Source organism: Bufo gargarizans, chromosome 2 (assembly GCF_014858855.1).
Source record: "Bufo gargarizans isolate SCDJY-AF-19 chromosome 2, ASM1485885v1, whole genome shotgun sequence".
NCBI lineage: Eukaryota > Metazoa > Chordata > Amphibia > Anura > Bufonidae > Bufo > Bufo gargarizans.
In genome coordinates, this window is record NC_058081.1 from 186,091,656 (window position 1) to 186,102,160 (window position 10,505).

A 10,505-nucleotide genomic window follows, 5' to 3' on the forward strand; every position below is an offset into this window, starting at 1 on the left:
TCTTCCCTGTTGCGGTTTTAGGTATTGGGTAAAGTATCGCAGCATTTCTAAGCGTACTTGTGTAAATGTATCGTTGTTATAGCTGCCCCCCCTACTTTTGTCCTGGCCCCCAGTGTGCCCCCCCAAAATTTGAAAGCTAGAGACGCCACTGAACCCACGTATTGAAGGCAAAAAATAAAGAAGGCAATACAATAAACAACAAAGCTGGTATTACAGTTGATGTATTGTTTTAGTTCAAAATTGCGATGTAAGGCTGTCGAATAAATCACAGAACCTGTTTGAACATATTTACAAGTGCAGACATGATGTCCGCATTTGTAAGCACCATGTTGCCTTAACCAAATAGCTTTTTTCGTGTCATTACGATCAGAAAACAAGCTGGGACTAATTCTCTGTGCCAGTATGGGGGCATGGCGGGCAATGCATCTGACGCCATCGTCAACAGTGTCTGACCACTGCTCATCGTATCTCAAAACTGGAAGATGTTTATTGACTATGTGACAAATTTGTGAAAAACTCAGTACTATAATTAGTTACAAAAGAAACCCAGCGGTTTTCCAATTATGTCTCTTAACCTCATGCTGTGCGGCAGGAGGAAAGACTAAAGCCTGTCTGGACTTAACCAATGCGCCAAGATTTAGCACGATTTAAAGTCTAGAGTGGATATTTGCGCTTAGTCTGTTGGCCATCTCATCCATTTCCTTTTTAAACACATAATCACTAGAGCAATTACGTCTTGCTCGTATATATTCTCCCTTAGGAACATTGTGTATCACATGAAGGATGGCATGATGTGGCCACCAGTCAGCGATTTTTCTTGCAACTTACTGGAATTTCCATGGGGGCGAAATTCTCGCCTTCCATGGCAGAAATCTACATGGCATGGTGGGAGCATCATTATTTATTTTCATCTGACAATCCATGGGGGAGTTCCGTGAGGTGGTATGGTCGTTATATCAACGACCTACTCTTTGTGTTATCGGGCGGCCGTCCCTTTCTTTTGGGGACTTCCTCAATGAGAATGGATGTCATCTTAAATTCACTATTACACAAGATGCTTCCACCATTCCCTTCTTAGATCTGTACCTCCATGGGGATCCTGTTAAACAAGAGGTTGCAACTAGTACTAACCGCAAGGATACTGCTGGTAATACCCTATCATGCCATCCTTCTCATGTGATACAAAATGTTCCTAAGGGAGAATATATACGAGCAAGATGTAATTGTTCTAGTGATTCTGTGTTTAAAAAGGAAACGGATGAGATGGCCAACAGACTATCTAAGCGCAAATATCCACTCTAGACTTTAAATCGTGCTAAATCTTGTGCGTTGGTTAAGTCCAGACAGGCTTTAGTCTTTCCTCCTGTCACACAACATGAGAGTAAGAGACATAACAGAAAAACCGCTGGGTATCTTTTGTAACTAATTATAGTACAGAATTTTCCCGAATTTGTCGCATAGTCAATAAACATCTTCCAGTTTTGAGATACGATGAGCAGTGGTCAGACACTGTTGCCGATGGCGTCAGATGCATTGCCCGCCGTGCCCCCATACTGGCACAGAGAATTAGTCCCACCTTGTTTTCTGATCGGAATGACACTAAAAAAGCTATTTGGTTAAGACAACATGGTGCTTAAAAAAGTGGACATCGTGTCTGCACTTGTAATTTTGTTCAAACAGGTTCTGTGATTTATTCGACAGCCTTACATCGCAATTTTGAACTAAAACAATACATCAACTGTAATACCAGCTTTGTTGTTTATTGTATTACCTGCTCTATTTGTTGCCTTCAATACGTGGGTTGCACCACAAACAGTTTAAAAGTCAGAATCTGCAGACATCTATCGGACATTCCGCGTGCTGGGACAAGGAGTGTTTCTGCCGTCAGTCTTCACTATGCGGTTGTCCACCAGGGCAATACTGCAGGTTTCCATGTTCAGGGTTTGGAAAGAGTTAATCCACTTGTCAGGGGTGGAGACCACAAGCGCAAGCTTCTGAACAGGGAAACTTACTACATCTTTTGCATAGACTCCCGTGTACCGGTATGTTTCTATATCAATGTGCTATTTCCAACTTTTTAATGGAAAGTTCATGGGGGTGTGTTCTGTTTTTGCTGATCCCTATTATCTGTGATTAGTAATTTCAGCTATATAAGCACTAGCTTTTGTGCTTGCAACTTGTCATGAGTAAGGATCGGTATTAGCAGATCTGAAATGCGTAGACCGGGTGCTATGCTGCATTTTAAATATATTTCTGGAATAAAGTACGGCACTTTTTGGAAGCTGGACTCCCTGTGTTTTTTTCTTCTACATATGCTAAGTAACAGCATCGGAACACCAGGGAATCAGCTTTTCTCTATGGGCGTTCCCATGTATGCCCTACATTTCCTGCTACTTAGTTAATAAAGTATGGACCCATGAATGCGGCAGCGGCACTTGTGTTCTCCCTCTTGCCCAGGGTCCAATCAATATTAAAGACGGCCCTGTACTTAGTGCAGGGAGAGACGCCAGCAGGCACTAGGGAAAGTGCTAGGAAAGAGTTGAAATGTTTTATTTTGCTGAATAGAATTTGAGGGAAAGATCATTAGAAGTGTAGGGAAAGGATAGGGAGGAATTATTCCACAGTATTGAAGCAGAACAGGGTCCAATAGGGGAGTGTACAGCCTGGGTGATAGGAACAATCCTATTACAACTTGCTGCACTGACTGGGGATCCAAATTGCCATTGTACTGCTGCTTTCAGGCTTGCGACAGATGATACCTCTGTAATTCCAGCAAACCTTGCTTGTTATTGGGGTGCAAGTGCTGTATGATACAGCCAGGGCCGGACTGGCCTGCCGGGATACCGGGAAATTTCCCGTTAGGCCGGTGACAAGTGGGGGTGGCTGGCGGCAGGGCACAGCAGTCATCTGTATTGTCGCCCTCAGGATGGCGATACAGATGTCTATGCTACGGCAGGGGAGGGAGAGGTGTGTCCCCTCCTGTTCCTCTGATAGGCTGCCAGCACTAGGCCAGCAGCCTATCAGAGGCCGGTGCAGGCGGCACGATGACGTCATCGCGCCGCCTGAGTCGTATAGTGAGAGACACAGGCCGGAAGAGGCCTGCATCGCATCGCTGGAGGTAAGTATAAGTGATTTTTTTTTTTTCTTATATAGGTACAATACTGGATCATGATGTAGGAGCTACTGGCACATGATAAGGGGGGCTGCTGGCACATGTGGGGGCTATTGGCACATGATAAGGGGGCTACTAGAACATGATAAGGGGGGCTACTGGAACATAAGGGGGCTACTGGAACATGATAAGGGGGGGCTACTGGCACATGATAAGGGGGGGCTACTGGAACATGATAAGGGGGGCTACTGGCACATGATAAGGGGGCTACTGGAACATGATAAGGGGGGCTACTGGAACATAAGGACGACTACTGGCACATAAGGAGGGCTACTGGCACATAATGGGGGGCTACTGGAACATGATAAGGGGGGCTACTGGCACATAAGGGGGGCTGCTGGCACATGGGGGGGGGGTATTGGCACATGATAAGGGGGCTACTGGAACATGATAAGGGAGGGGCTACTGGCACATAAGGATGACTACTGGCACATCAGGGGGGCTATTGGCACATGATGGGAAGCTAATGGAACATGATAAGGGGGGCTACTGGCACATAAGGACGACTACTGGCACATAAGGAGGGCTACTGGCACATAATGGGGGGCTACTGGAACATGATAAGGGGGACTACTGGCACATAAGGGGGGCTGCTGGCACATGGGGGGGCTATTGGCACATGATAAGGGGGCTACTGGAACATGATAAGGGAGGGGCTATTGGCACATAAGGATGACTACTGGCACATAAGGGGGGCTATTGGCACATGATGGGAAGCTACTGGAACATGATAAGGGGGGCTACTGGCACATAAGGACGACTACTGGCACATGATGGGAAGCTACTGGAACATGATAAGGGGGGCTACTGGCACATAAGGATGACTAATGGCACATAAGGGGGGCTACTGGCACATAAGGGGGGCTACTGGCACATGAAAAGGGGGCTAATGGCACATAAGGGGGCTACTGGAACATGATAAGGGGGCTACTGGCACATAAGGACGACTACTGCCACATGATGGGGGCTACTGGAACATGATAAGGGGGCTACTGGAACATGATAAGGGAGGGGCTACTGGCACATAAGGGGGCTACTGGAACATGATAAGGGGGGGCTACTGGCACATAAGGACGACTACTGGCACATAAGGGGGGCTACTGACACATGATGGGGGCTACTGGAACATGATAAGGGGTGCTACTGGCACATAAGGACGACTAATGGCACATGATGGGGGGCTACTGGCACATGGGGGGCTATTGGCACATGATAAGGGGGCTACTGGCACATAAGGGGGCTACTGGTACATGATAAGGGGGGCTACTGGCACATGATAAGGGGGACTACTGGCACATAATAAGGGGGGCTACTGACACATGATAGGCGGGGCACTCTGGCTACTGCCACATGATATGGGGGGGCTCTAGCTGCTGGCACATGATGGTGGGGGGCTCTTATTACTGGCACATGATTGGGGGCATCTATGGGTGCACATCTTACTAGCACATGATTGGGGGCGTCTATTGGGGCACTTATTTCTGGCAGATTATTGGGTGGCACTATAGGGGCATCTACTGAGGCAAAAAAAAAGGGATATTTTATTTGGGGGGCTCTGCATAGGGGCATTTTATACTGTGACACATTATGGTGTGTACTATGGGGAAGGGGGGGAGCACTATGGGGTCATCTACGGGGGCACTGAGATTTTTTTTTTATATTGGCACATTATGGGAACATTAGCTCAACTGGGGGCATTACAAATAGGTTTGTTTTGCACATTATAAGGAGAATTATTACTACGGGGGGGGGGGGGCATTATGGTGGGCTTTATTACTCCCCCATGGTATGACCCCCTAGTTCTGCTATCCCTCTGCCCCTTCTCAAAATCCTTATTATGAAATCTTTCTCATTAGGATAAAGCACAACATCAGCTCCACCGAGCCCCCGGCCAAAGTGTTGAAGTGGGGTCCGAGAACCCCAAGGGCCAAGCCAAGTAACTGTAAGTTTTCATGTGAAATTTGTGTTTGTTTGTAGTCTTTATGTAAAATGCAATGTAAAATCGATCTTTATTATCGATTTTACATTGCAGATTTTTTCTTTGCAGCATATGAGTGAGATTTTATAAATATTTGTATTATTTGGTCGAAAAGCTCATTGGGGGGAGGGGGGATTGTAACAGGACTGCCGTAGAATATCTAAAATAGCTGGTCAAGTAAAATGTTGAATGCAACAATTATTAAATGGGTGGCCACACGTGTTTTAAAATGAATGCTTTCTCCTATTATAAACAAGTAAATAATGATGGAATGCTGTGGGGCTGGTATGCAACTTTTTCCAGGGCTGGTTTTTATCCCGAGTCCGGCCCTGGATACAGCCATTAACAGGGTGTATTACGAGGAAATATTTCTATGTCTTATTAGCCCTTGTGCGGTACAGTTATATGCTCTACGGTCTGTTAAGGAACTCATGTTGATGTTTGACACATTTGAGTCAGAAGCCTTGTGTAAATTGAGCATGAAAGAAAATGAGTCAGTGCTGCAGTAGTGCAAGTACTGAAGACATATGGGACACTTTCTAAGTAAACATATTTTGTCATCTGCGGCAATCTACTAACTGAACTAGAGAGAAGGAAGTTGGCTTATAAGGATTATTTTGAAATTCTTTAAAGGGGTTGTCCGGGTTCAGAGCTGAACCCGGACATATCCTCATTTTAACCCAGGCAGCCGACCCTGACTTTAGCATCGGAGCAGTTCATGCTCCGATGCTCTCCTTTGCCCAGTGATAAATCGGGCAGGGCAAAGGCATTTTTAGGAGTTCCGGTGACGTACCGGGGCTCTCCATGGGGCTGCCAGGAAGCCTGGTGACGTTACCGGCACTGATGGATGGGCTTTAGCGCTGCCCTAGCCAGTAAAACGGCTAGGGCAGCGCTAAAGCCCGCCGATTGAGCAGGTGACGGACAACCCCTTTAATTCCTATCAAGATTAACCAAACTAGAAACTTCAACTGTAAGAGAACAAGCTGGGGAACTTGCAGAGGTTTACAAAACTGACCTTGAGGTACTTGACTTCATTGATAAATGCTTACAAGTGCGTGGACACTTTTTGAGCCTCAAGGAAAAATGCAGCACTCCTCCTAGCATCCTAAGGAAGATTCGAAAAAATGACCTCCATAACACTTATCCTTATGTGGACATTGCATTGAACATGTTTCTGTGCACATAAGCATCTAACTATTCTTCAGAATGCTTAAAGTGGATTAAAGGACATCAGCAGATTTTACCTATGAAACTGGCTAATCTTCGGAATGTGTGTTTGGCAGATGAAGGCATTTATGTTGGACTCCTGTTCATATTTACCTGCGTCGGTGAGAAAAATCAAGTTTTAATAGATGCAAATGAGCCTCTAAGAGCAAAGGGGCATTGCTTTTACTCCTAGAGGCTCTGCTCTCTCTGCAACTGCCACACCCTCTGCACTTTGATTGCTCTTTGAGCCAGGCGTTATTTCGTTTTCCCTGCCTGGCCTTGTCGATCAAAGTGGAGAGGTTGTGGCAGTTGCAGAGAGAGCAGAGACTCAGGAAAATTGAAGATTTTTTTTTCTTGTACTCCTCAAAATTAAATGCTAAGGCTACATTCACATCTGCGTTGGAGGTTCCATTATGTACTATGTTAAATATGGAAAGATAATGCAGACGCTGCCTCCTCACATTTTAATATAGTGATCATAATATTAATGTCAAACAGGAGATATGCAATGTCTGAGTAGTGCAGGTTCCACAGGCAGTATCTACAGCTGTCCCCCGACCTTGTCCAGCCTGAAGATAAGCCAGAGGTGGTTGGAGCAGTGTCTAGCAAATCAGGGTGCACTTAGGGTTGTGGGCATTTTTTGTCTTTTAAAAAGAGCAGCTTTGTCAATTACACTATGGATGAAGCTATGTAGAGCTGGTGACAACTTCCGGCACTGCAGAACCTCTGATCGTTGGGGCTGCGGAGATAGGCCATCATTTTGTAAAGTAAGGTGGTTTAATACTTACTTTACAAATACTCTTGACAAAAATGTGCTACAACTTTCCTTTCACAGCTCTGCATATAGACCTATGTCGCCGTGGCCACAAAACACAAACATAGCCTGGCCAATCCAATCCCCATAGCCCTAGTTTTCTCCCTCTTGAATCCTGTTCTGTAGAGTAAAGTAGTAATCTGATTTTGTGATCATCAATATCAGATAGGTGGGGTCTGACTCTCCGCACCCCTGACGATTGGCTGTTTGAAGGGGCCTCAGCACTTGTACAAGAGCAGCATTCTCTTCAATGTTTACCTGTACACCATCTACAACAACTGCAGGATCAGGGCACACTTGAGGAGCTGCAGACACATAACAGCAGCACATTGCTGAAAAAAATCTTTTTACTGAGTTACTGAAATAAAAAAAATACATACAAATACCAATGTCATGAAAGGCAACTGCTAATTTTACAATATTACAAATATGTTCATATTCTGCCAACTAAGGAAACAGAAGGAAAAGAACAGAACCAAAAGTAATTGGGAGGGAAGAGGGGAAATTATAAGACTATAAAGAACAAGCACTAGAAATCGTCCGTTATTCTGGACAAGGTCATCCCTGCAGAGCTTTCTGTCCGTTATTCTGGACAAGGTCATCCCTGCAGAGCTTTCTGTCCGTTAGTCTGGACAAGGTCATCCCTGCAGAGCTTTCTGTCCGTTAGTCTGGACAAGGTCATCCCTGCAGAGCTTTCCTGAGTGTTCTCACGATGCCAGAAGACCCAGCATTAGGTGGGAAAATAACAGTTCTGAAGATTTTACCATCCATCTATGCTTCTGAGGATAGGTCATTAGGGTAACTAAATCTTTTAATAAATCTTTATTACTCTCATTAAAAGCATATAATTGAAATACAAACATATAAAACATATAAAAACCAAGTTATTTTGAGGACCAGTCAACGTAACACCTAATGGAAAAGGTCCTGTCTGCTGATGAACTTGTGAACGATTTCCCATTCTGAATAGAGCAACAGGCTACGCATTTGCCACATCTATAGGTGTCAGTGACATTGTTTTTAAGCCAGTTATGTTTTACCTGTGGTTGAAAAAAGCTATGTACCAGCGTGTCCTTGATATTTTATTGCCTACAATACATGATAAAAGGATGGTCACCGACTAGTCGGCCAATGCCCAGATCTGCCTTTAGTATGCTCCAATCTCCAGATTCATAGGGTGATAGATGACAACCACCTTTTTATGACTTTACCAAAGAAAATCTCCTTCTCCTACCTGTCCAGGCAAATGTTAGCTTAGGTGGGCAAACAGGGGCTGCCCATCGTCACACCACTGAGCTGGTGAAAGATTTTAATGTTGAACTTAAAGATGTTATGCTCTACCACGAGTAAGGAAAGGAGCAACTCTTTATATGGAAAAAAATTGCACCTCTCTAGTATGAAGGAATTCACCCAAATCCCTTCAGTCCAGGTCACGAGGTATAGAGCTGTAGAGTGCCTTCATATCAAGGCTGGCCAAAAATGTCTCACCATCACAGCTTATATCCTCTAATTTATTGAGGACATCCATGGTGTCACACATATATGAGGGTAGAGCAACCACAAAAGGTCTTAACATTTTGTCCACGTAGAGGCTGATATTTTCCGTTAGACTACCTATGCCTGATACGATGTTCCTTTAAGGTCCTACAACCCTTTATGAACTTTAGAGGCTATGAATTGAGGCCATCACAGGATACCAGGTAGAAGGAATGCCATTCCCATCTTATTAAAGGAAACCTTTCACCTCCCAAAACCATCCCAAGCCACCAGTAGTACCTGTGTGTAGCCAGCAGTGTGTTTCTGATGATGACTTTCTTCCTGAAGGCAGATGCAGCAAAAGCTCTGAAAACGTTCCTTTATCCCCTGCCTGGCGCGCTTCTCCACGCGTTCTTGAAGTCAAGGGGGCAGCGGCCTCCTTGCTTCAAGTCACGGTAACCACTTCCCTGCCCCTTCGTTGTGACTGACAGCCGGCTGTTCGGCAAAGGCAGCCGAACTCCCTGCGTAAGCGCTGTCAGTCACAGCGATGGGGCAGTGAAGGGGCGCGGTTACAGTGACTTGAAGCAAGGAGGCCGCTGCCCCCTTGACTCCAAGAACGCATGGAGAAGCGCGCCAGGCAGGGGATAAAGGAATGTTTTCAGAGCTTTTGCTGCATCTGCCTTCAGGAAGAAAGGCATCATCAGAAACACACTGCTGGCTACACGCAGGTACTGGTGGCTTGGGATGGTATTGGGAGGTGACAGGTTCCCTATAACTAGTCAACTAGGGTATCGTTCAAAATGCCACTAAGTTGACTCTTAAATATGTTGGATTATTAGGAAGAATAATAATTCACTGTCCCTTAAGATCTTATCACACATCTCCAGGTATTGTGTTGGATATAATTTCACCCTGTTTCCCCCTTATCTGAGGGTTTGATCACCATGGATTTGTTTTGTTCCAGGAACAAAAAAACTTGCATCTTTTCCTGTGATAGATTATGCTGGGTAGGGGCATAGTTGTTCCATAAGCACACTTAGAATTATGTTGATGGGAGAGTCATCATCTATGAAGGCATTACTGCTTCTGGATGGCAGTCTAAGATAAGAAAATGGGCCGTGTCCAGGCAGTTTTTGGACCTGCTAACCATCTCACGTTTCTTCCAATTCTATCCCCAATTTTAATTTTCATGCTAAAAGGTTTAAATCCTTAATTTACAAAATGTGTTAGGTGGGAATAAAAGCTAATCCCTATAACATTTCTACAGGTTCTAAGACGTGTTGTGACAAGTTGATAACCTGCAGATTGTCACTCCTACCTGTTTCCATGTCCCCCTCTTGGCACTTTCTGAATGTGTTGAGAAAGGCGACGTAGACTTCAGTTTCTGGCACATATCACGGCAGGGATGCGCCTGGTTTGTTAAGAGGCATTTCACACCATTGCAAGGAGATCACACTGGCGTATGGATGCGCCATTCTTAATTAACGCCCCCCTCTGTGTTGATTCATAGCTATGTATGTCAGAGTCACTCAGACATCATTTACTGTTGCTGTCATGGCGTTTGAGTGCTTGGGGAGGCGGGAAGGAAAAACATTTTGTCAAAAATAACCAAAAAGAGATGTTTTACCAAAAATGGAGTCCTAGAAGAGTGGAGGAGGTTATATTAGGTTTGGCCGGATTCGATTCGGGTTCGAATCAAACTTTTTCAGTCAGCAAATCGGAACCAAACTGAATCTCGACCGGTTCACTCATCTCTACTTCCAATCACTGAAATACTGAATCCATTCATATACTCTTTAAAAAGAGGTTCTGCATCAGTTATACGTGTAATATTCTTGTTTACACTAGTGTGTACTTTG